Raw genomic sequence first — 21,572 nt, forward strand, 5'->3', positions numbered from 1 at the left:
ATGATGAGAGTCAGCTCTGGGAGAAAGAGGCTCCACACTTGAGCAGTGGAGCAGATCCTCTGATGAGCATTGCCTGTTCACTATCTCTCCCAGTTTTCACTACCTTTACCAACGTTCATTGCCTCTAGAAGTGGCATGATCAAAGGAGAGAAAGGCGGGCAACGTGAGAGAGACACTAAACTCTGCTCTTGGATAGGTGTCTGTGCCTATAGTGGCCACTGAGCTGGGAAGAAAATGGGAGGGATTCCCTATCAGGATGCTGAAAAGGCTGAAATCACACATGAAGACATGAGAGGAACCTTGAGGCTTCTTCTGCTAACAACTGGAGAAAAGGAGAACAGCGAGGCACCAATACTTCTGGGAGAAGACAGAAAAGCAGCATACCAGCAAATAACCCCTTGTATCACTATCACAAGTAAATTTCTCTCAGTTGAGAGTCCCTAAAAGCAAATCACAGCCTGAGCTGCTGGAGAAGGTTGGCTCAGAGCCAACCAGCTGGAAGAGAAATACAGGGAACCAGGCAGAAAACTCTTCCTTCCGGGTAAAACACTCCAAAGCATTTCTTGTTGGATGCTCAGGAATATAAGACATGATAAGTATTTATTTAAATTACTATATTCTTCCTACTATACCGAATAGTGATTATCAATTTATTTTTTTAATTTAACCTCTATCATAAATTACATTCTGAGTCAGTAGTAGCTGATAAATTTTATTCAATGAATAAATGAATGAGAAAGACCTTCCTCATCCACTCTAAATACTGCCCTTCCCCAAATATCATCATTCTTGGTCTACTTACCTTGCTTTTCCTCCTCCATGCTTAGAATCACCTGACATATATTTTTATTTCATTATTAACTGAGTCTTCCTTTGGAATATAAACTTTCTGAGAGCGAGACCTTGTCAGTTTTGTATAACCCTCAAAGTCTTGGTAGCTAAAATAGTTTTGGCACATAATCGATGCCTCAAAAATATTTATTTATAATTAAGTGACTTACATGTCACACTATGTTAGTGATCGGAGAGCATGTATATGGGCAGCACCCAGCTAACTGGCTGGCTGTCCTTGCTTTTCTCTGGGAATCTAATGCTTGGGGTCTTCATCAAGCCACTCTTTAGCAGTCATATTCCTCTATCTTTTACATTTATAACTGGGCAGCATATACAGTTATGTCAATTCAAACCTCATCATAATCGTTAGAGGAACACATCACTGTGCCTGTTTATAATCGGGACAATTGAGGAAACATACAGGGGCCCAGTTTGTCCAGCTTCTAAATGACAGAGCCCACCCTCAATCCCATTCGTTATCCAGTGCTTTTTAAAATAGAATATGGGAAGCTAATATTCTCTGGTGTATAAGAGCATTGGCTGTAGAATTAGAGGTGTGTAGGTTTGAATCTCAGCTTTGCCACTTAATTACCAGCTCTTGATCTTGGGCAAGCCAGCTTCAGTTTTCTTATCAGAACTATATCTTTGGGTTGTTCTAAGGATTAAATGAGTTAACATATATAAAGTTCCTAGCACAGTCCCTGACATATTGTACATGCTCAAAACGGGGTAGCTGCTACTAATTCTCTCATTATGATCACTGACAGCATCAGTATCAACTCGGAGTAATTTTTATATTATCATTAAGCTAAGTCAAGACATGTTAATAAGATAAACACCCAGGGAGGTTTGGCTGTGAAACCTTATTCATCTCCATGACTGCCAGTATCCCCACCCAGGGGAAGAAGAGTAGAGGTCCTTAACTTTACAGTACTACTGTGCTATCTATCCTCAAAGAGATAAGCAGAACACTGTCTAAAATGTGCCACAATACTTAATCCAGTTCTTTCCTATCCTTGGGAAGGGGGGCAGATCTGTTTACACTGTCAATGATAAATCGCAATCCTATTCCTTACCACCTAACACACACTAATTCTTTAATCCATCTCTAGATCTGCACATGGTCCAGCATCTTGTTGATGGAAATCCACTTAAATTAGAAGTCTATTCATTCTAAAAATATATGCCTTTCACCTGACAAACCTCTACCCCATAAAAAAAATCTCGTTTCGCTTCTATTTCATATGCCTACATCACTGATCTAGCGGTATCCTTTACACAGCCAGTAAAACGACTGCCTATGCAAGGTCTGAGACTTACTCTATTTACTCACGTCTCATAAAAGCTGTTGATGCAGCTGCCAGAAATGTTGTGGGGGATTAGTTTAGGAGCATCTGGTCCTGAGAAGAGGGGGGTATCATGATTTGGGATTTTTACTCCATTCAATTCACCAAGTATTGTGCCTAATACCTAGTTAGGGTACAGAATATGTGTCACCAGAGTGCCTGTCATCACAAAGCCTAGTCAAATAAAAAAGAACTTGGAATTCCATTTGCAAAAAATAAACAAAACAAAACAAAACAAAAAACCCAGTAGCTTGAATTTTTATATTACTGGTTATAAAGTACTTTTAACTTCATAAAATTGTTCCTCAAGGACTACAATGAAATAGGCCAAGCGAGTGTGCTATCCTTTTTATAAAATGAAGAAACAGATTGGCAAAGCCCCACAAATTGTAGAATGGGTCTTAAACCTAGGGCTCCAATCTCCTATATTTTAAGAAACCAGAGAATTCAATCTAAGAATTCAATACTAAACACTCAGAAAGTGCCATTGAATAAGAAGTAATCCTAATATCAGTACTAAGACTATTTGAAGTATTTTTAATGACAGCATTGGTCTACTTTTCAAATCTTATGACAGAGGTGGCCCCAGAATCTCTGTGTAAGAGGGACTAGGGGCAGGAGGGGGAGCTAGGTAATTCTTGAAACTGCACTCACACAGCAAACATACTGCATTTACCATATGCGTATTTATATAAAATGGCTGATGGAGTGATCTTGCAGGAACACTGCTATCTATTGACACTAATTCGCACGTCTTAATATTCTATATCAATCACAGGTAAGTGATGGCCTATTTACAACGGTACTTGAGAAATCTGATTCTAGAAGATATGTTGTTGTCGTCTTCCACATACAGAAAAAACAATTGAATTTTTTCGTTGGGGAGGGTGGGTGCCGAGTAAAGGGCACACGGTTTGAGAACAAATAGACTTACATTTTAACTGGGTTTCTATCTCCGAGCTGCTAGACAGTTTAAGGGCAAGTACACGAGCCCCTAGAAAACACTGTAAATCATAACTGAGTCTAAATTTGCTCATGATGTTATTATCCTTGTCATTCTTCCTTTCTCACTTTTCCCTGTGCTTTTGGCATCCATTCATCCCTTGATCATCATTCATTGACCCTCATTGATTACATATGTTCTCTGACATGGCTTTGGGATCAAACAATTTGAGTCAAATCCTGGCTCAACCACTGCTTAAATGTGTGACATGGAGTAAACTACTTAATTTCTTTAGAATTAAGTTTCTTCGCCCTTTATTAGGATACTAATATCTACTGTGCAAAATTTTCTTGACTATGAAAAATAGTATTGGTAAAGTGCCTCATACTTAAGAACTTAATAAATAATTGCTTGGAAGGAGACAATATAAATAAAGTGAAAACCGCTACTTTCTGGAGAGTAGGGATTAGGTGCATTATTTGATAAATATTTTATGGTTTTCTCTCTTTGATAGCTCATGGAGGAATTTTTTCGGGACTATGTACATTTCATAAAAATAATAAATGCCCCTTCCAAATAAAAAAAAAATCCTTTAAAGGTAAAGACTATAAAATACACTCAGATCCCTGGAGAAAATAATACTAATAATAAACTGGAAAATTATATAGTACTATATGTCAAGTATTCATCTAAGCACATTATTATGTTTTATGTATGTACATACACACAAATATATATTTATTGAATATATTATATATATTAACTAATTTAATTCTAACAAGGCTAAACGGTGGGTACTATTAAGTCACAGATGAAGGAACTGTGGCACAGGGACATTAAGTAACTTACTCAAAATCACACAGCTAGTAAGTAGCAGAGCCAAATTTGAACTCAAAATACTTGTTTTACAAATAGCACGTGAGGTAAAAATCACCCTAGGATGATAGGGCTCATCTACTCTCTGCAGGTTTTTTCCCTCAAGGCTCTTGGACAAGGTGAAAAGTGGAGTGAGACATAAGAGAACATAGAGCAGGACTCTGTCACAGCCAGTGACTGCCAATGCTGGGCTAGCTCTGAAAGTCTCCAAGACTGTGCTTGAGACCTGTCACCACAATTTCACCTTCCCCCTTCAAAATCTCTTTACAATAGAAAAGTACAAATAACATTTCAAAGCAGGGGCTGTGGTATCATGATCTCATCACCCAGGTGATGCCGTGACTCATTTTCCTTGTGAAAATTTTGACAGAGAAGATTCACACTTGAGATGTGGAGAATAGCCTCTCAGACATCAGATTTCTCATCAATTCTGAAAGCAGGAGAGAGAAAATATTGGAGAACACAGAAAGCAACACTGCGGGGTGTGGGAGGGACAGGATCTCAGGTCAGGAATTATGGCTATTTAATTAAATGAGAAAAGCAGATGAATAAACTTGAATCACCCTTTTAGGCATCCTTATCAGAAAAAAGATTGAGCAGGTGGTAAAGAGCAGGTCCTCTGATTTATTCCCCAGTCTGAGAATTTAAATCCAACCAGAGTTCCTGAATTAGACATTTTCTTTTCCTTGAACAAGCTATTCCTATTATTTTCCTGACAATTGTAGTAAGGCAGATAAAGAAATTCACCCAGAACCGTGGACATCAATCATACTTCTTGCTCTGATTATATTCTCCAGAAATGTCATATTATTTATGCCATATAGCTTGTTGGAGAAATTTAGTGACCATGTTCATCATGGCACAAAGAACCAGCACACCTCCCACTTTGTGATTCTGCAGGGAGAAACACTGCTCCCCTTGGAGCCATCGAAGTGAGAAAATGACCTCTTGTCTGTGTTTAAAACTAGGCAGGTAAATTCTACAGCTTTTGAATTAGTCCATATGGAACTGCTGCCCAGGGATTTAAAATAACCTTATCTTTGAATCAGACTAATTAAGCTGAATTGGGTAAAAATTAAGAAAAAATATGAATTTTTTTCTGAGGTCTTGAAGTCAATGACAATTTCATTCCTTCTTCTTGATGCATAGAGATGTGCCACAACCACCCAAAGAGTCATCATGAGTGCCAAGTCTGTGCCAGCACTGTGCAACTGAAAAAAAAATGGGGATCTTTACAGCTGTGTCATAGCGCGAAGCCATAAATATGGTCTCTGTTACAACTGCTCCACTGTCGTTATAGTGTGAAATAAGCTACAGATGCTATGTAAATGAATGAGCGTGGTTGTGTTCCATAAAACCTTACTTATGAACTCTAAATTTGAGTTTCATATAATTTTAAGGTATCACAAAATATCATTACCCTTGATTTTCTGTCAACCACTTTATAATGTAAAAACCATTCTCAATACGGGTTGTAGTCACCAAATCTCTGGAGCAAGGAACACCTTTATCTTTAATCCCCACTGCATCCTTATCTTTCATTTGTTTGTTTGTTTTTACATTGTAGTTATTAGTGTACTTATTCCCCAAACTCTCCATTACTCTGTGAACTCTTTGAGGACAGAAATATTGTCTTATTAATAACAGAATCTGTGATTCTGTGAAATTTATTAAAAAATACATATTTGGTCTTTGTCCTCATTTTTGGCACAGAGATCCTAAAACCCTAGGAATTTCCTGTGGTGAGAGCAATAAAAGTACCTTTTGTTATGTTAATGAGATAACCTTTGGAATTCACCTAAGGAGAAGGACTCCTGGTCTGGAGAACTAACCCTGAACTTAGAGAGTTGAAACTTTCAGTTCCACTTCTGACCTCTTGAGAAGGGAGAAAGGCTGGAGGTTAAGTCAAATACTAATGGCCAATGATTTCTTCAATCAATCCTTGTAATGAAGCCTCCATAAAACCCCAAAAGGACAGGGCACAGAGAGCTTCCGGGTTGGTGAACAAATGGAGGGTGCAGGTAGAGTGGCAGGCTCAGAGAGGGCATGGAAGCTCCTTGCCCTTTTCCTGCAACTTGTCCTATGCAGTTCTTCCATCTGGCTGTTCCTGAGTTAATTTTTTTATATATATATATAATAAGCCATTAATCTAGTGTGTAAACAGTTTTCTTTGAGTACTGTGAGCTGCTCTCGCAAATCAATGGAATCCAAGCTGGGGGTTGTGGGAACCTCTGATTTACAGCCAATTGGTCAGAAGTATAGGTAACAACCTGGACTTGCAACTGGCATCCTGAGTTGGAGGGGTCATGGGAACCTCCAACTTGTTGTTGGTCATCAGAAACAAAGGTTAACAACCTGGGCTTGCAACTGGCATCTTGAGTGGAGGGTAGTCTTGTGGGACTGAGCCCTTTACCTATGGAATCTGATGCTATCTTCGTGTAGATAGTGTCAGCTTTGTGTTGAATGGTAGGACATCCATATGGCACCTGGAGAATTGTTGTTAGTGTGGGAAAACCCCTCCCCCCACATTGGAATTGAGTTCAAGACACGGAGAACACCATTTATTAATCACTTTGTGCCAGGGACTGAGCTAAGTGTTTTGCATGGTTTGGAACAAGCACCCCAAGAGGTGCTTCTGTGGTATGCAGATTGTTTTGAGCTAAAGGCTATTTTAGCTTCAAGCTCAAGAGAAACTTATGTTCCTTCTTTTAACTAACTATAAGAACTTGAATTAGGGGTCTTGCCCATAATAAGAGATTATCAGTGATAACCTTTTTGACCCATCTATATGGCAGGGCAAACTTTTATTTACTAAATTTACTAAACATCTGCTCTTCTATCATCCTGCAATGACCCTTTGAGGCCCCCAAGGCACCTTACCTCATCCTTAGCTCAGAATGTCTTATATACCCATGTTCCCTATCTCTGAACAGCTCATACATGTGAGGTCTCTGACTCTCTCGTATATGTGGGTTTTCCCTGACATATGTGTGTATTAAATTTTGTCATTTTCGCTTGCTAATCTGTCTCATGTCTATTTGATTATTAGACCAGCCAGAAAAACCTTGAGGGTAAAGGAAAGTTAATTCCTCCTAAACAATGGAAAAATCTCATAACAAAAGTACGAGGTAGTTATTATTATAAGTATAATTATAATGGATGAGGTAGGTGTTATTAGTTTTACTGATGAGAAAACTAATACTTGAGGATTTCTATGTTTAATAAGTGTAGAGCTAGAATTTGACAATTTAGACAGTCTGACTAGTGCTCACCCTCTCTACTCCTCTTACTATATACAGCCTCTATCACTGTTTCACAGAGTAAGGCCTCAATAAATGCCTGGTGAATAAGTACTATAGTTTGGATTAAATTCTGTTTCTTTCCTGAGTACAGGTTATAATAAGAAAGGCACCTCTGAGGCAGGCCAGCTTCAGAGAACTAAGAAATGGTCACCACTGAAGCTGTCCTGCTGTAGAAGGGCCTCCGCCCTGTTATCACTTTGCTAACTGCTGAACTCAGGTGGTGCACAAAGGCACTCAAACCTGAATCTAGGTATCACGTGCAGCTTGAGAAGCGCAGGACGGGAGTGGTGGGAAACTCAAACTTGCTGAGCTGAAAGGCCATGCCTACGATCTAGCGATCTAGCGGAATGCCAGCTGCACTCCCAGAAGGAGAGAAATAAGCTGCAGCTGGGAGGGCACTTGTGTAAGAGAGGAAAAAAATACTTATTTTTTTTTTACCATCAGAGTTGAGCAAGTTATTTATGTGTGAAAGGTTTTGTGGAATCAAGTTAGAAGGTGCTATCTCACTAGACAAAAGATCACATCCTCCATCTCAAGATACCTGTCTCTAGGGACAATTTCTGGCAGTCTTGGGTCTGGGTGAGGATAAAGCAGTGAAAGGCATCTGGATTAGCTGAGGGAGCACAGAGACCTGGTAACAGGGGGAAGGGTTAGGGGAGGGGAGGGACTCTAATTCCTGGGGCTGTTCCTTAGCGAGAAAGGAGGAAAGGAGGAAAGATGCGGATCACAGTTCTGCTGCTTGGCACATGGAACAGCGACATCGGTACCGCTAACAGCTGGGTGGCGATGCACTCTCCACCCCAGACCTACTCATCAGGATCTGAATTTTAACAAATCACAGCGTGAAATATACTGGCCTGTAACACTCAGACTAAACGCACCTGTCCTAGGAAATCCACAGTTCGTCTTGAATATCTTTAAAGAGAAGTACAATTTCAGAGGTGCCTCCCTTCTGAAACTCAGAAAATAAGCAGCAGCGGGGAAAGGAGCAAAAGCCCTGGATTAGATATTAGGAGACCAGGACTGTGAATCTTCATCACTTCAGCCTCATCACTTCTCTGGGTCTAGGTTGCTGCGTCTGCGCATTTAAGGAATTCACTAGGAAATTAAAGACTCAAACATTCAAAGTATGAAAGTCCTAATTGTGTGCAAATTTTGGTCATATATGTTCTGTTTTCCTATTTCCCTAAAAAAAGAAAGCATCGGAGAAGTATACTATGATCTCAAATCCTACTCTGGCATGGACAGGGTACCCCCATACACTTTTGCCTCTGTCACTATCCTCTAAAATTAGTTATATACATTGAATATATCATGAGGTTAAGATCTTTCTCAAATGTGCCAGTCCCCAGAGAAGATCGCCAAACTGAGCGAGCACAGAATTTGTCTATTGGCCAGCCTCCCATGTGCCGAGATTCTTGACTCTGCACAGTCCAGGATGGCTTCACTCATATGCTTCTGTGAACTAGTAAATGATCCACCTCATAAGAAAGCAGACACCACCTTCCTTTAGGCACCTAGCTCCAGTCCTCTCAGAATGCAGTAACATATCATTCATCAGTCAGCAAAAAGCTGTGCCTTCCCCCACTTTCCCCAAAACCTCTACAAGAAAGAAGCATTCTAAAGGAACACCTTACTTGACAATTTTTAAAACCAAATTGTCAGTCTGTGTGGAAAATCTGAATGAAATCTACTGTCCTAGTTGGAGAAAAAAACCAAGACTACTAAAAATAAGATATGCAAATCACTCACTCTCTGCCACAGTTGGTTTCAGCCTATTTTAGCAAGAAAAAGAGGTCAGAACACAGGGAGGAGAAGCTCCAACTCCCATCAGCTTCCTACCCTCAGCCCTTGCAAGTGTGGACAGTCTCCCTCTGCAGCTCCTCCCAGGTCTCTCCACAGTCATCCCAGTCCAAGGCTGGGGACCCATCCCGGCCCTAAGTAGTTCAACGACTTGTCACCCAGGGTCTCTCCTACTCTTCCTTTCAGCTATCCTCTCGAGTGGACCCGAGGTCATTTTATAGCTAGAAACAAAGTCCATCACAGTATAAGTGTTCAATACATACTGTTGAAATTAATTTCTAGGCCCAACATGGAGCCATTCTTCCCCAGGAGTATCATCACAGCAAACCAAAACTTAAATAATTCTCATGTCCCTGTAAATGCTCTACTTGACTAGAAATGCAGTATATCCACTTAGCCAGTCCCAAACACCAAGCCAACTCTGGGCTCTATACTTACTTCCTCATTCCTGTGGACAAAAAAGAGGCCACATAGAAATCTGACAAGGTCAGAGGAGGCCTGCATTTAGGGCCTTATAAACTTAGGGACCAAAAGTAATCACATAGGATGATCTGAACATAAAAATTCTTAACTAAAAGCTGGTTATGGCAGATAGTCAAATCCTAGGCCTGTACCTTCCTGGATGAAAGTCAGTCTTTACCTTAAGTGAGCTTATCTATTGTCTTTTTGCATCTAGGATGACATAACTTTGAAATATAAGAGTAATCTTTTCCAGATCCCTTGAAGTCACAACTGCCAGATGGTGAGACCGCAGAACCCCTCATTGTTATCTTGTTGCTCTCATATCATCTCTATGTACTGTAAATGTTTACTATCCTGTACCCACCAATGTAAAAGATGTGTCTCTCCATTTTGCTTTTTATCCAATCCCAGAGGTTTCCCCACTTTGCTTTCTCCTGTCCCTTTAATCTACCATCAGTGGGTTTCACATAACTCCTTTACGCCTCCTCCTTTTATTCTAATGTATAAAACTACAAAACTGCCATTTTCCAAAGCATTTTCTTAACTCATTGAGATTTTGCTTCTCAGCAATTGTTATCGGTTTGGCTCAAATAAACTCATAAAGAATCTCTACAGGTCTGGACATTACTTATGTCACTATTCCTTATTCTTTACCCTATAAGTTTCCTAACTTCTGCCCATTTGGCAGTTTCCTGGACCCTTGGGAAGGGAGACTGTCCGCTCCATGAATTGTTAAATAAAGTTTGTTTGTATCACCTAAATTTTCTTTGTACATCATCTTTTAACAATATTATTGAATGAACAAACCAATATGTACCAGTGCCATGTGTTTACAGGTAAAGGGAAAATCTTACACCAGGTCTAAATTTGGCCATACCTACAGAACTCATCTCGCCTCTTCCCGCCTGCTTCATTTACCTCCTCTCCTCCCTCCCCTACTTCAGCCCCCATAAAAGAAATTCATTTGCAATTGTCTCTGGAGCCTACATTTCATCCTGGGAAACAAAAACCTCACAGAAAGACTAGAAAACTTTTTTTTTTTTTAATAATAATAAAGATTAATTGTCTCTGGACACAATTTAGTTGGTTTTCTCTCCTCGGCTATATTCTAATGACAAGGCATTCTTGTTCATTTTCCAAAGGTCTTTTCCTGTAGACATAAAGAAACCTTCCTGCCAACCGCTTTTTCTTTTCCCTTTCTGTGCTAGAGAAACGGGCGCCAACAGCTCGAGGAATGTTAATGTGCTCTTTGCAGCCCCCAAGCAAGGAAAAACTGGAGGGACCAGAATGCGACTTCCAATTGACCCAGCTTTCACTCCTCTTCTTTCCCCACCCACTGTGTAACCTTGACCTGACAGAGAGCTCTGTCCCTGTAAGCATGCCGCTGCTGCTGCAGGCTGGAGGTGAAGGCCGACAGATTAGATAAGGGCGGAGGGAGCCCGCTCGCCCCTCGCTGCTCCTCTACCGAGCCGCGCCTGGCGCACCGGCTGATGCTTTTGTTGTCCCAGCCCTGAAAGAAGCAATTATCTCCCAAACAAGAGTCTGTGGAAGTTCGTTAAAATAAAACTCCGCGATGTTCCGGGGAAGCAGAGGCCTCCCCGAGGTTTGGGGCGTTGGAGGAAAGGCTCCGCGGGAGGCTGGCGGAGGCCACGCCCCGCGAAAGACCTGAGCCACGCCCTGCGGTCCCCCGGGTCCCAGAGGCCAGGCCCCGCCCACCACGGCCGCACCCGGGCCCCCGGCCAGGGGACGGGGCCGCAGGGAGGGGCTGGCTGGTGGCAGCAGTGGAGAAACAAAGGGATGAGGTCACCCCGAAGAGGGGCCGTAGGGAACGCCCAAAGGAGGCAGAGAATGAGAGTCGAAGAGGGACTGTGGGACGGAAACCGGAGTCCTAATGCAGGGGGATGGGGCTGGGAGACAAAGGCTGAGGAAAGACCAGGGTCGAGGAAGGGAGACTAAGCAGACAGTTGTCTGCACTGGAGGGAAACAGCAGGGAGAGGCACAGAACCAGCCCTGCTTAGGAAAAATGTGAAAGTTTGCTTAAACTCCCTCCTCTGTTTCCCATCATGTCGTTCCACAAACTCTCACCATTTGGGTCAGTTCTTGAATTATATATTTTAAATCTGCGGTTGTCTAAGAGTGGGCTTCAGGCTGTCTCTGAATCTGAAATATTACGCAGTGTAGCACGTTAATATGCTTATTTTTCTGTTGACTGTCCATAGCTTTTCTAAGAATGTCAAACTGTTCATTACCCAAAAATGGTTAAATATTACTAGGCTCTGATGTTGTGGGGGTGCGGAAAAAAAATACCTAAAATGCAAACGATATCAGAAGTGAAGATGTAGTACCTCTTTGGTTAATCATATTAATACTAGTCACCTAGCCAAGATAAACATTTTGAAGGCAAGAAGCCAAAGACTAGTACGTTTTACTTGAGAGAAGACCGAGGCTGGAACCTGAAAGACCAAAAGTTGGGGTGGAGAAGCAGCATGGGAGGAACAGTCAAGGAGGTATGGGCAGGTCAGTAGAGAAAATCAACTGCTGGGCCTGTTTTTTGGTTTTGTCTGGGCTGATACTGAGGCAAATAACCAAAGGAGCAAGTCTGTACCTCACTACATAAGAATGTTTGCTAGTATTCTATGGCCACTCTTGTGACTGGTTAGCCTTCCACCCAGTTGTAAGTTCATTGAGGGCAGGGACTTTGTCCATTGGTCATTTCAACATCAGCTCCTAGCACAGTTCGTGGCACATAGTGAGGACTCAATATTTGTGGAATAAATGAACGAATTACCAAGTGATACATATAGTCTTCTCTCTTCCCTATAAAGTGACCAGTTCCCAAGACGCCTTGGATTAATTTTGCTGTCTGGTGGTAAATACAGGTAATTGACAAAAATCTCTTATCAGTTCCTTTCTTCTACCTGGGAGTGAACATATAAACATCCAATAAGTTTTTCTCTTTAGACCTGAGCAACTCATCTCTCCTACATGCTCTCTTCAGGTCATCACCTGCTCACATAAATCACTCATTTTCTTTTTAATCCTCTTTTTCTCTTTTCTTCCTGCTCTGACCTCGAACCTCCGCTTCATTCTAACTTCTACCCAATCAACATTGGAACTTTTTTTAAAAATCCCTTTTTTCATTCCTCATGAGAATCCTTTTGTGATACAAAAGTACCTAATAAAAAAGTTTTGCTATAATTTTCATTCTCATTACTGTTGAATGGGGCTAGCATAACACCTAACAAGGAAAGTTGGGTGTATGTATGTGTGTACATGCATATGCATATGTATATATATTTTTCAAACAAAATTAGATATAAAGAACTGGTTCTATTACTCTCCAAAACCCAGTAACATTAATGTTTTCTACTATATTTCCATTACAAATGTACAGAATCTCAGCTACGTTTTGGATCAACCTAAATTTTATAAACAAGTCTAGAAATCTGAAAACTATTTTATATTATTTCTATGGGGAAAGAATTTTAAGTTTCCAGTTTAACAATCTGTTTTTGAAATACAATCCATTTGTAACTATGAAATTGCTTGTTTTTCTAAGAAACTGTTTTCCAAAACGCTATTCCACTAACACTTCTACTTTCTGGGAAATGAGGAAGGACAGATAATTTTTCCATTATTAGAAAAATGAGGTCCAGGGTAGATTAAATTTTTTTTTTTTTTTTTTTTTTTTACCAATGAACTTTTTAATTAGCAGAAAAATGCTCTTTCATCTAGATTACGGGTTTCCCTACTTCAGCACATATATTTACCACCAAGGATGCTTGTGTATATCCTATTCATGGCCCCACCTCCTTTGATGCTGAGCTAGGGAGTCTTGTGTAGAGTCTTGGATGATCTGACATGCATTTTAATAAATACTCTAGTGGGCTTAGAACAGAATGAGGCCTGAGCCACACTCTTGTTTGAAAATACTTTCTTGATTTTATTGAAAATTTCTATATCGAGCAACAGTCAGATTTTCTATTTCTAACCCATTGACTCCTGATTTTAGAGACAATTGGAGCTATCCCACACATATGACCAGGAATTTCTGTTCTAAATTCCAGCATGCATAGGAATATAGACATGAGCCCTCGAAGAGATCATCAAACCATGCATTTCACAGTCTTTGGAAACTAAAGCCTAGAAGGTGAGTGATAGAACTAGGGCTAGCCCTCATCCCTTCCTGTGTTTTCTTTTGAGTCTCCCTGCACAGAGAATGAGGCTGAATGTGGGACAAAATAGATAGCTGAATTAGGTCATTAGTGTCAAAAGGCATGCTTTGGTCTAAGGCAATTGCCAGGTCTCTTTATTATCCTTTCATTTTGGGCCCGAAAGATCCAGATTAGTAGACTAGATTATTTCTCTGTCACATTTTAATCATAGAGACCTGGTTTGGTGCTGCTGGATAGTTGGTATGGAATCAGGAAAGCAGAAAAGCATAGCCTGAAAAAAGATTATGTTTTTCTGCCCCAGAAGCAAAATTCCCAAGTTAAACCTAATGCCATTGCATTCTACAATATACAATGTAAATACAAATTAACTTCTAATGTTTTATCACATTTACTAAATTATAGGATACATATTGGTCTTCTGCAAAGTTTCAGTGCATGTGAAGGTACAGTTAGGCCCAGTCCGGGAGAACTCTCATCCTCTAGGCACACACTGGAGCAATCTCGAACATTCACACACAAATATTTGACATTGTTTAAGAGAAAAAGAAAATTTATACAGAAAGTAGTGAAGCTTATAGTGATCAACACACTTGTGATAACAGACCTGTCAATAAGCTATTTTAAGACAATAAGTTTACCTTGGATAGAGTGGTTTTGTTTTAATTTTCAGGGATAATACTGATTTTCATATATTTGCATAAATATACATCCTGAGAGAAAGCAAGTATTTTCAATACAATAAATTAATTAATAAAAATGATTTCATCTAATCCTTCCCATTATATTCAAGGTAACATAGGCTTTAAGATGCTCAGACCTCAGAGGTGTATGAAGCACCAGAGATCTCCTAATTCTATTCTCTACTCAATACATATTTCTTATGGGGAAAACTTTAGAATCAAGGATTTGTTATTACTTTCTTTGTATATGAAAATTTGTCCAATATCACTAGGAGTTTTTAAACACACCAAACTGTCTGAATCATTGTCTAGGTGCCCCTGGACTTCCACATTCATTAAATGTAAGCAAATTCAGCTGTAGACACTAAAGAGACCTCGGCACAGAATGTTACAGCTGTGTGCTGCACTGTGTACATTTCTGGAAAGTGGACTTGGTATTATTTTCCCCCAAGAAACCACCAATTTACACATCTGTTCTCTGCAGCAGTGGATATAATTACCACAATGCTGTTTATAGGCACACGACCCTCTGAAGGGGCACTGGTTAAACATCTGTAAACAGGGATAAACATCATATTATGTCTCTTTCTCAAGCAATTTGAGCAATTTTTGCTGGAGGAAAAAAAAATAAACCAAAAACATCTTTTGTCCAGTCAATGTTGAGCAGTATCCTTCTTTCTAAGACTGTGACTGTGAGAGATTGCTTTGCCCCCAGGAAGGCAGATTTTACTGAAGTACTCTTTTGACTCAGGAAAGTAGTGTTCGAACAAAATGGGGCATTTTTACAAAGGACTGTGAGAGAGGTGTGCTGAAGTACTGTTGGGTTTGTTCACCATTTCCTCAGATCTCCCTAGATGAGCTGGCTCCTTCAGTACAGAGAGTTTGTATTTCCTAAGTCTCTTTTTCAGAGAAGAACTTTTCAGATAAACTCTTGTAATTGCTGTTTCATCCACTGTAGGTGGATAAGGGGACAAATATGTGACTAGCTTAAGATATAATAATCAATATTTAAATCACTTGGTACTTTGTTCTGAGCACCACTTCTGTTTTAGAAATACAGTGACCAACTGATAAATTAAAATGAAAACAGTGGAGTAATTAAAATATAGACTATTTTACACCAGAGTGGAAAACTTTAAACCAATGAAAGTGAATCGAGCTGAATTTTTCAGCCTTAAGAAATGGCAGAATTAACTTATTGCAGAAGCAGTGCTTCAGTGCCTATATACAGTGGCTTTGGGATAGAGGAAGGAATGGATGGAGAAGAGATGGAGATAATATAGTCTTTCTAATGTTGACCCATATATTTTGGAAAATATCCTTTAGGAATAATTTTTAAATTTCAAATGTTAAGTATCTGAAAAGTAAGAAAAGAATCTACTTTTTCATGGGAAAATCTACTAAACACGAACAGGCCAAAAATATTATTTTTAAAAAAACAGCAATATTTTTATATGGATGGAATTACCCAAACTTTAGGGCCAGTACAAAGTTGAGGCTTCAGAGATAAGGCCAGGAGGAAGCAAGTCACATATCTCTGAACAAGAGGTTTGTACTAGATGGTCAAGTCTCTTCTAGTCACTAATTCTTAGAATCTGTAAACCTAGTCCTAGTGGAGACAGGAGTTTAAGAAATAGAAGTTAGCCTTGGTAAACTAACAGCAAAAAACACAAAGTAAGAAGAAACCATTCCTCAAAACTTTTCCTACCTTCCCTTGACATGGGAAAATCTGAGCCATATTTTGGTCAAGAAATAGAAAAATCCATATCCCTTGATATTCTCCCAAATGAGGTGTAGAAGTCCAGTCTTTAATTTTTAGCTCAGCCTTACCTCTCATTAGGATGTCTGTTTAACCTAACCAAACTCTAGATCTTTCAACTTGCCTCCTAAGGTTTTTGACTAGTAGCTTGCTCCATCAGAGATTCTGAATAGCAGGATACATTCAGCACAAACATGTATAAAATTGTACAGAATCTACTGTTAATAATGTTATAGAAATTCTATCAGTAATTTATTAGCTACATTTTGTCTCAAGATGATGGTCTGAACCACAATTCAATCTTCATATCTTTCAACTTTCATCACAATCTCAATTCTTTCAAAAGTGACCATGAGAGCAATATACACAAAATATTAGTAACTTAGTTGCAATATCAATAATAAAAATCATTTATTGAATCTGGTTAGGAATCAGGAACATAGAGATGTAGAAAATGCAATTCTCATCTTCAAAATATTTATTATTTAGGTATGGTAACAAGAAATATGATGAGAGAATTAAATAACATAGAGTAGCATACATTCAGACTTAAATGGGTGGTACAGTTAATATGTACTTTAAAAATTCAGATGAGTCTGTGGCCATGCTACGCTGAACAAGCCCGATCCCATCTGATCTCAGAAACTAAGCAGGATTGGGCCTGGTTAGTACTTGGATGGGAGACCACGTGGGAAGACCAGGTGCTGTAGGCATAAAAAATAAAAAAATAAGGAATTGTAAGCTGACAAGGTCCTTGCAATCTGTGAGGTCAACCAAGGGTTGCCTCGCCTAAAAAATAAAAATAAATAAATAAAAATAAAAAATATAATAAAATATAAAAATTCAAATGAGAAAAATATATCTGGAAGAATCAACAGAAAGGAGGGATTCAAAGAGGACGATAAATTTTGGAGACAGGAGATGGACTCAATTTCAATTATAAACATTTGTAAGAGGGACTCCAACTACAGCTATCTAGTACAAAGCACATTAGTACAGGAAATATAAACTCAAGAGTCATTTATGGGAAGGTGATAGATGAAGCTATAAAGGAGGATGAGATTTCTGATGAAAAAAAATAGAGATAAATGGTCTTGCTTTGGGGATATGTGTATTTAGAAGACAAAAGGATAAAGCTGACTCAGTGAAGTCCAGCCTAGAAAGGAGAGCAAAAATTGAAAAAGGCCAGAATAGGAGCCAAGAGAAAAGAGAATCAAACCCAACAAGGGATATCCAGCAGAGTATAATGCAGCGAAATGTTAAGTGAAGACTGGGAAAAGGTCTTTGTAAATAGAAATGAAGAGACCACTAGGGACCTCAGAGGGAGCAATTTTAGAACAGTGAGGGAGGGGAAGAAGGACAGATTACATGTGTTTAAGAAAACCATGAGTCAGATAAAAATGGAGGAAATTAATATACTCTTTTGAGTATATTGGCAAATTGGTAGAAGGAAATTAAGAAACTAAAACCTTCCATTTCTGCATTGGTAGATAAAATGGAATGCAGAGAGAAGAAAGAAAAGTATAGAATTTACATATGAAATGAGTTTAGGATATGCTTACACTTGATGACAGGGTCCAGTTCAATATGGCATTCAATACTGACACACTCTCACCCTGGATAGCTAGCAGTATATATATTTTTTCAAATAAAAAACCCCGATCAACCAACTAAGCTAAAAACTAATGAGGTAATTTTCAAACACCAAGCCAAACTTTTCAAACAAAACAACAGCTCTTGTGTCATGTGTTGTGTGTGTGTGTGTATGTGTGTGTGTGAGAGAGAGACAGAGACAGAGACAGAGACAGAGAGAGACAGAGAAACAGAGACACAGAGAAATTTTCCCTTAGCAGGAAACTCACAATGTTACAACTCACAGAACTTCACCACTAATGACGATGCTTCCCTACTTGGGCCTCCTGGCAAATGGGTTCCAAATAATAAAATGTATCCCAGTGTGGAAAAATTGGACTTTATATTTTCCACATACTTTCTCTTTCCCTTTTACCTTTACGAGAAGTAATACCAGATTAAGAAATAGTGACTTTTAAATATACAATAAGATATTAAAGTTATGCTAGAGAAGGGGTCAAGGTTAAAAGTTAGCAAGTAAACATATTTTTCATCTTCTGTATGTACAGCTTTGAAAGCTCTAGGGACTAAATGTCTGCGGCTATTAGTGGTGACTCTCTGGAACAGAACATGGGGAAATGCACAAAACTGTAATGATCTAATGTCCCACCTCAAGTCTAGGGTGGAACCAGGATGGGGAATGAGGAAGGGCAAAGGGAAAGAAAATGGGATGTTGAAAAAGATAGAAAAAAAGTGGGGGAGCCCAGAGAGAAAAGAAGACTCCCCATGCCCACCTAAAGTAAACTCTTCATGGACTGAAAGGAAATTCAGGGGAAAAAAATAAGTGCTTTAGATCATCCTCTAAACTTCATGTGTACAAGATAGGAATCCAAGTTTTCTTTTTAGTTGTAGATATACTTTAATGCTTTCCTGGATATGATGGACCTAACAAAGAGCTCATGCCAGTGTATGCTAGAAATTTCATTCTTTCCCATGGAAATATACTTAGTGAAGGGAACACTATGAGGGATGTGAAGATTTAAATGCACACAGGATGAAAGACATCATAGCTTCTCGTTAGGTTCCTAAATTAGACAGTGTTCCCAAGATGGCTTCATCTTCCAATAAAGCACTGGGTCCTGAATTTGTATGTCTAAGAATCAACTGAGGGGCTTGTAAATGAAGTCTCTCCTCCAGAAAGCTTCATTTAAAATAGCTTCAAAAATGAATGAATGAATGAATGAATGAATGAATGAATAAGCAAGCAGGCTTCTCCAGGTGATATGAAGTCAGGTGACATATAAACCACTTGGGAACATGCTCCTTAACTCACTGTTCTTGCTTAGTAAGCTCCCCTGAAGATTTTTGTTTCCTCTTTTCTACTGTCAGCAGCTGACCAAAGTGCTTAACTGAGAAATAAAAAAGAGGGGGGCCTTCAGAGTTTTGACAGGATCCCCTGAACATAACACCATCTCAATCCAACAAATCTCTCATCGTCTTCTTTTTCCTTTCTATTTCAAAGCGATATCATTTCTTCACAAGGAACCCTCTTGAAATCTAAGAATTTGAACCCATTCCTTCATTGATGTCACATTTATTTCCTCCTGAAGCCTATCAGTCTCTCCTTCCCTCTTCTTCTCTGCTTCACACAGGTTTCTACCTAGCTTGAAAAAATACCACTCTTTCACTACAATCTTATTTCTCTTCCTCCATTCAGTGCCAAATTTCTTGAATGTGTGGTCTCTACCAATTGTCTGTATTTCTTTCACCTCAATCCCTTTCTGAGCACCTACAGTCTGTCTTCCATTTTCTATTTAGTTGTCCACTTGGAGGTTATCAATTGTCCTCCTCCATTCAATGGTATATTCTTCATTCTCATTCTTCTTGATCATTTCTATTTAATAGTGATGCTCATTCTATTTTGGAGCTCTCACCTTACTGACTTCTCTTATTCCATATGCTGGTTCTTTTACTCATTGATCTTTCTGTTTTTTTTTTTTTTAAGAGTCTTCTGCCATTGAAGGGAGAATAAGCCATTCCCTCAGCTCTTCCCTTTCTAACTCTCCCTCAACTGAAGCCCTTGAAGATGAATAAGCTTCAGTCACCCTTTGAGTCACTTGCACCTGTCTCCTCTCCTTCTACTTCAATTAGGCATTTCTTCCTGAATGCCTCACTCACACTGACCATGCTGGAAATCAAAACCATTGTCTTCCCTACAAAACCAGCTCTTCATTCCAAGTTTATCAGTTCTGCCACTACTATCTAAGCTGGAAATCTTACAGTTATATTTCATTTCTCTACCTGTCACAGGAAATGTTAGGAGGATGGGCATGCCCTGCAGGGTTCACTGGGTTTGAAACAGAGTGATGGAATTCAATGCCATAAATGGTGCCCAAGGGTAGAGAAGAAAGCAGGATTGAGAACCCAGGGGGAAGAGAACTCCAAACCTCAGAGGCCGAGAAGGAATGCTTGATACTGTACACCTGAAGGGCTCAGAAGTAAGGAATAAGGATGGGATATAAAGTCAGCAATCCAAGAACTAGGAAAATGAAAATGAAAAGCAAGAAGGTCTGAAGAAGAGTAATTGCCTAAAACAAGGACTCCTTCTATGACTTGCCTTGTGTTACTGCCTATACCTCATGTCATTTAGTCAAACAAACTAGAAGAATCACAGACCACATGTATTGACAGATTTTCTTCATGCCCATAGGCACTGAAAATGGCTCATTTTTCTCAAACGGACTGCATTTAGCTTTACATTTTAATTCCAGTTGTGAACTAGCCCAAGGTATCATTTCCTCATTCATACTTTAAAAATAATAATTAACTTGCCTTCCTGTCTAATCTCTCCATGCAATCTGCATGCATATGTACCATACACACATATATAATACCTTCATCAAGTCACTCCCTTAGCCAAAATCTGCTGATAGAACAAATTTCTTACCACAGCAGGCCAAAATTTGGTTAGGTTTCATCTATATACCTATTTCCACCCCCACCCCTAACTCTTACCATCAAATACTCTTCTTTCTTCTCAGGATGGTACCCTCAAGGCTGCACAAGCATGGCCTTGGGCCACTCCACTTTGCTGGAATACCATCTCTTTTCTGTCATCTTGAACCCTCTCCTCCTTTTCCCATCCCGAAAGCCTTCATGTCTCCCTGCCTCTTTCAATGAGCCCTCACGGATCTCTCATAGCACCTGTATCCTTTAATTATATAATTATATAATAATAATTATAGGCCACCTTGTTTTGTTATTTTCATTCTCAGTTTGTACATATTTCTTAAACATCAGCCTTTTTTCTCCTCCCAGATGGTAGGGTTTTCATTCCGCAACTCCATCACATGTCTCACAGTACCTTACAGAGTTAGGTCCATAAGAGGGGTTCAAGAAATATAAACTGGTTGTTTGGGTTCCTGGAAACAGGGTGAGAAGGGGGTTTCTGACATATAATATGGCATCAAATTGCAAATAAGTTTCAAGGGAGAAGTGCCTTGTGGTTGGGATCTTTCTTGATCATATCTTCTCTATAAGAAATTACAATCTACTAATTTAGGACACTGCAAATATTTCTGAAGGCTTATGTTTAATTCAGGATACCTCCTTTGTCTTGGATTATTTCTACTTTCCACCCCCATTCTTCAGAATGACTTGAAGGGCTCTCTCTCTCCTCTCTCTCTCTCCCTCTCATTAGACCCTTCTGAATCTCCATCTATAGAAATCATCTCTGAGTCCTTGATATATCACCAAGGCACACTGTGCAAAGCTTGAATAATATAATCTTGAAATCTTCTCCTTCGACTTTCATCCTTGA

At 39.4% G+C, this 21,572-nt stretch overlaps 1 protein-coding gene and 1 pseudogene across 2 annotated transcripts in view; one reads left to right on the plus strand and one right to left on the minus strand.

Annotated features, from left to right (window-relative positions):
• Positions 1-21,572, minus strand: part of GAP43 (growth associated protein 43) — a 103,909-nt gene that overhangs the window by 60,374 nt on the left and 21,963 nt on the right. The window lies entirely within an intron of this gene.
• Positions 16,775-16,893, plus strand: LOC111736258 (annotated as a pseudogene).

This window comes from Pteropus vampyrus, unplaced genomic scaffold (genome assembly GCF_000151845.1).
Source record: "Pteropus vampyrus isolate Shadow unplaced genomic scaffold, Pvam_2.0 Scaffold1, whole genome shotgun sequence".
Lineage (NCBI taxonomy): Eukaryota > Metazoa > Chordata > Mammalia > Chiroptera > Pteropodidae > Pteropus > Pteropus vampyrus.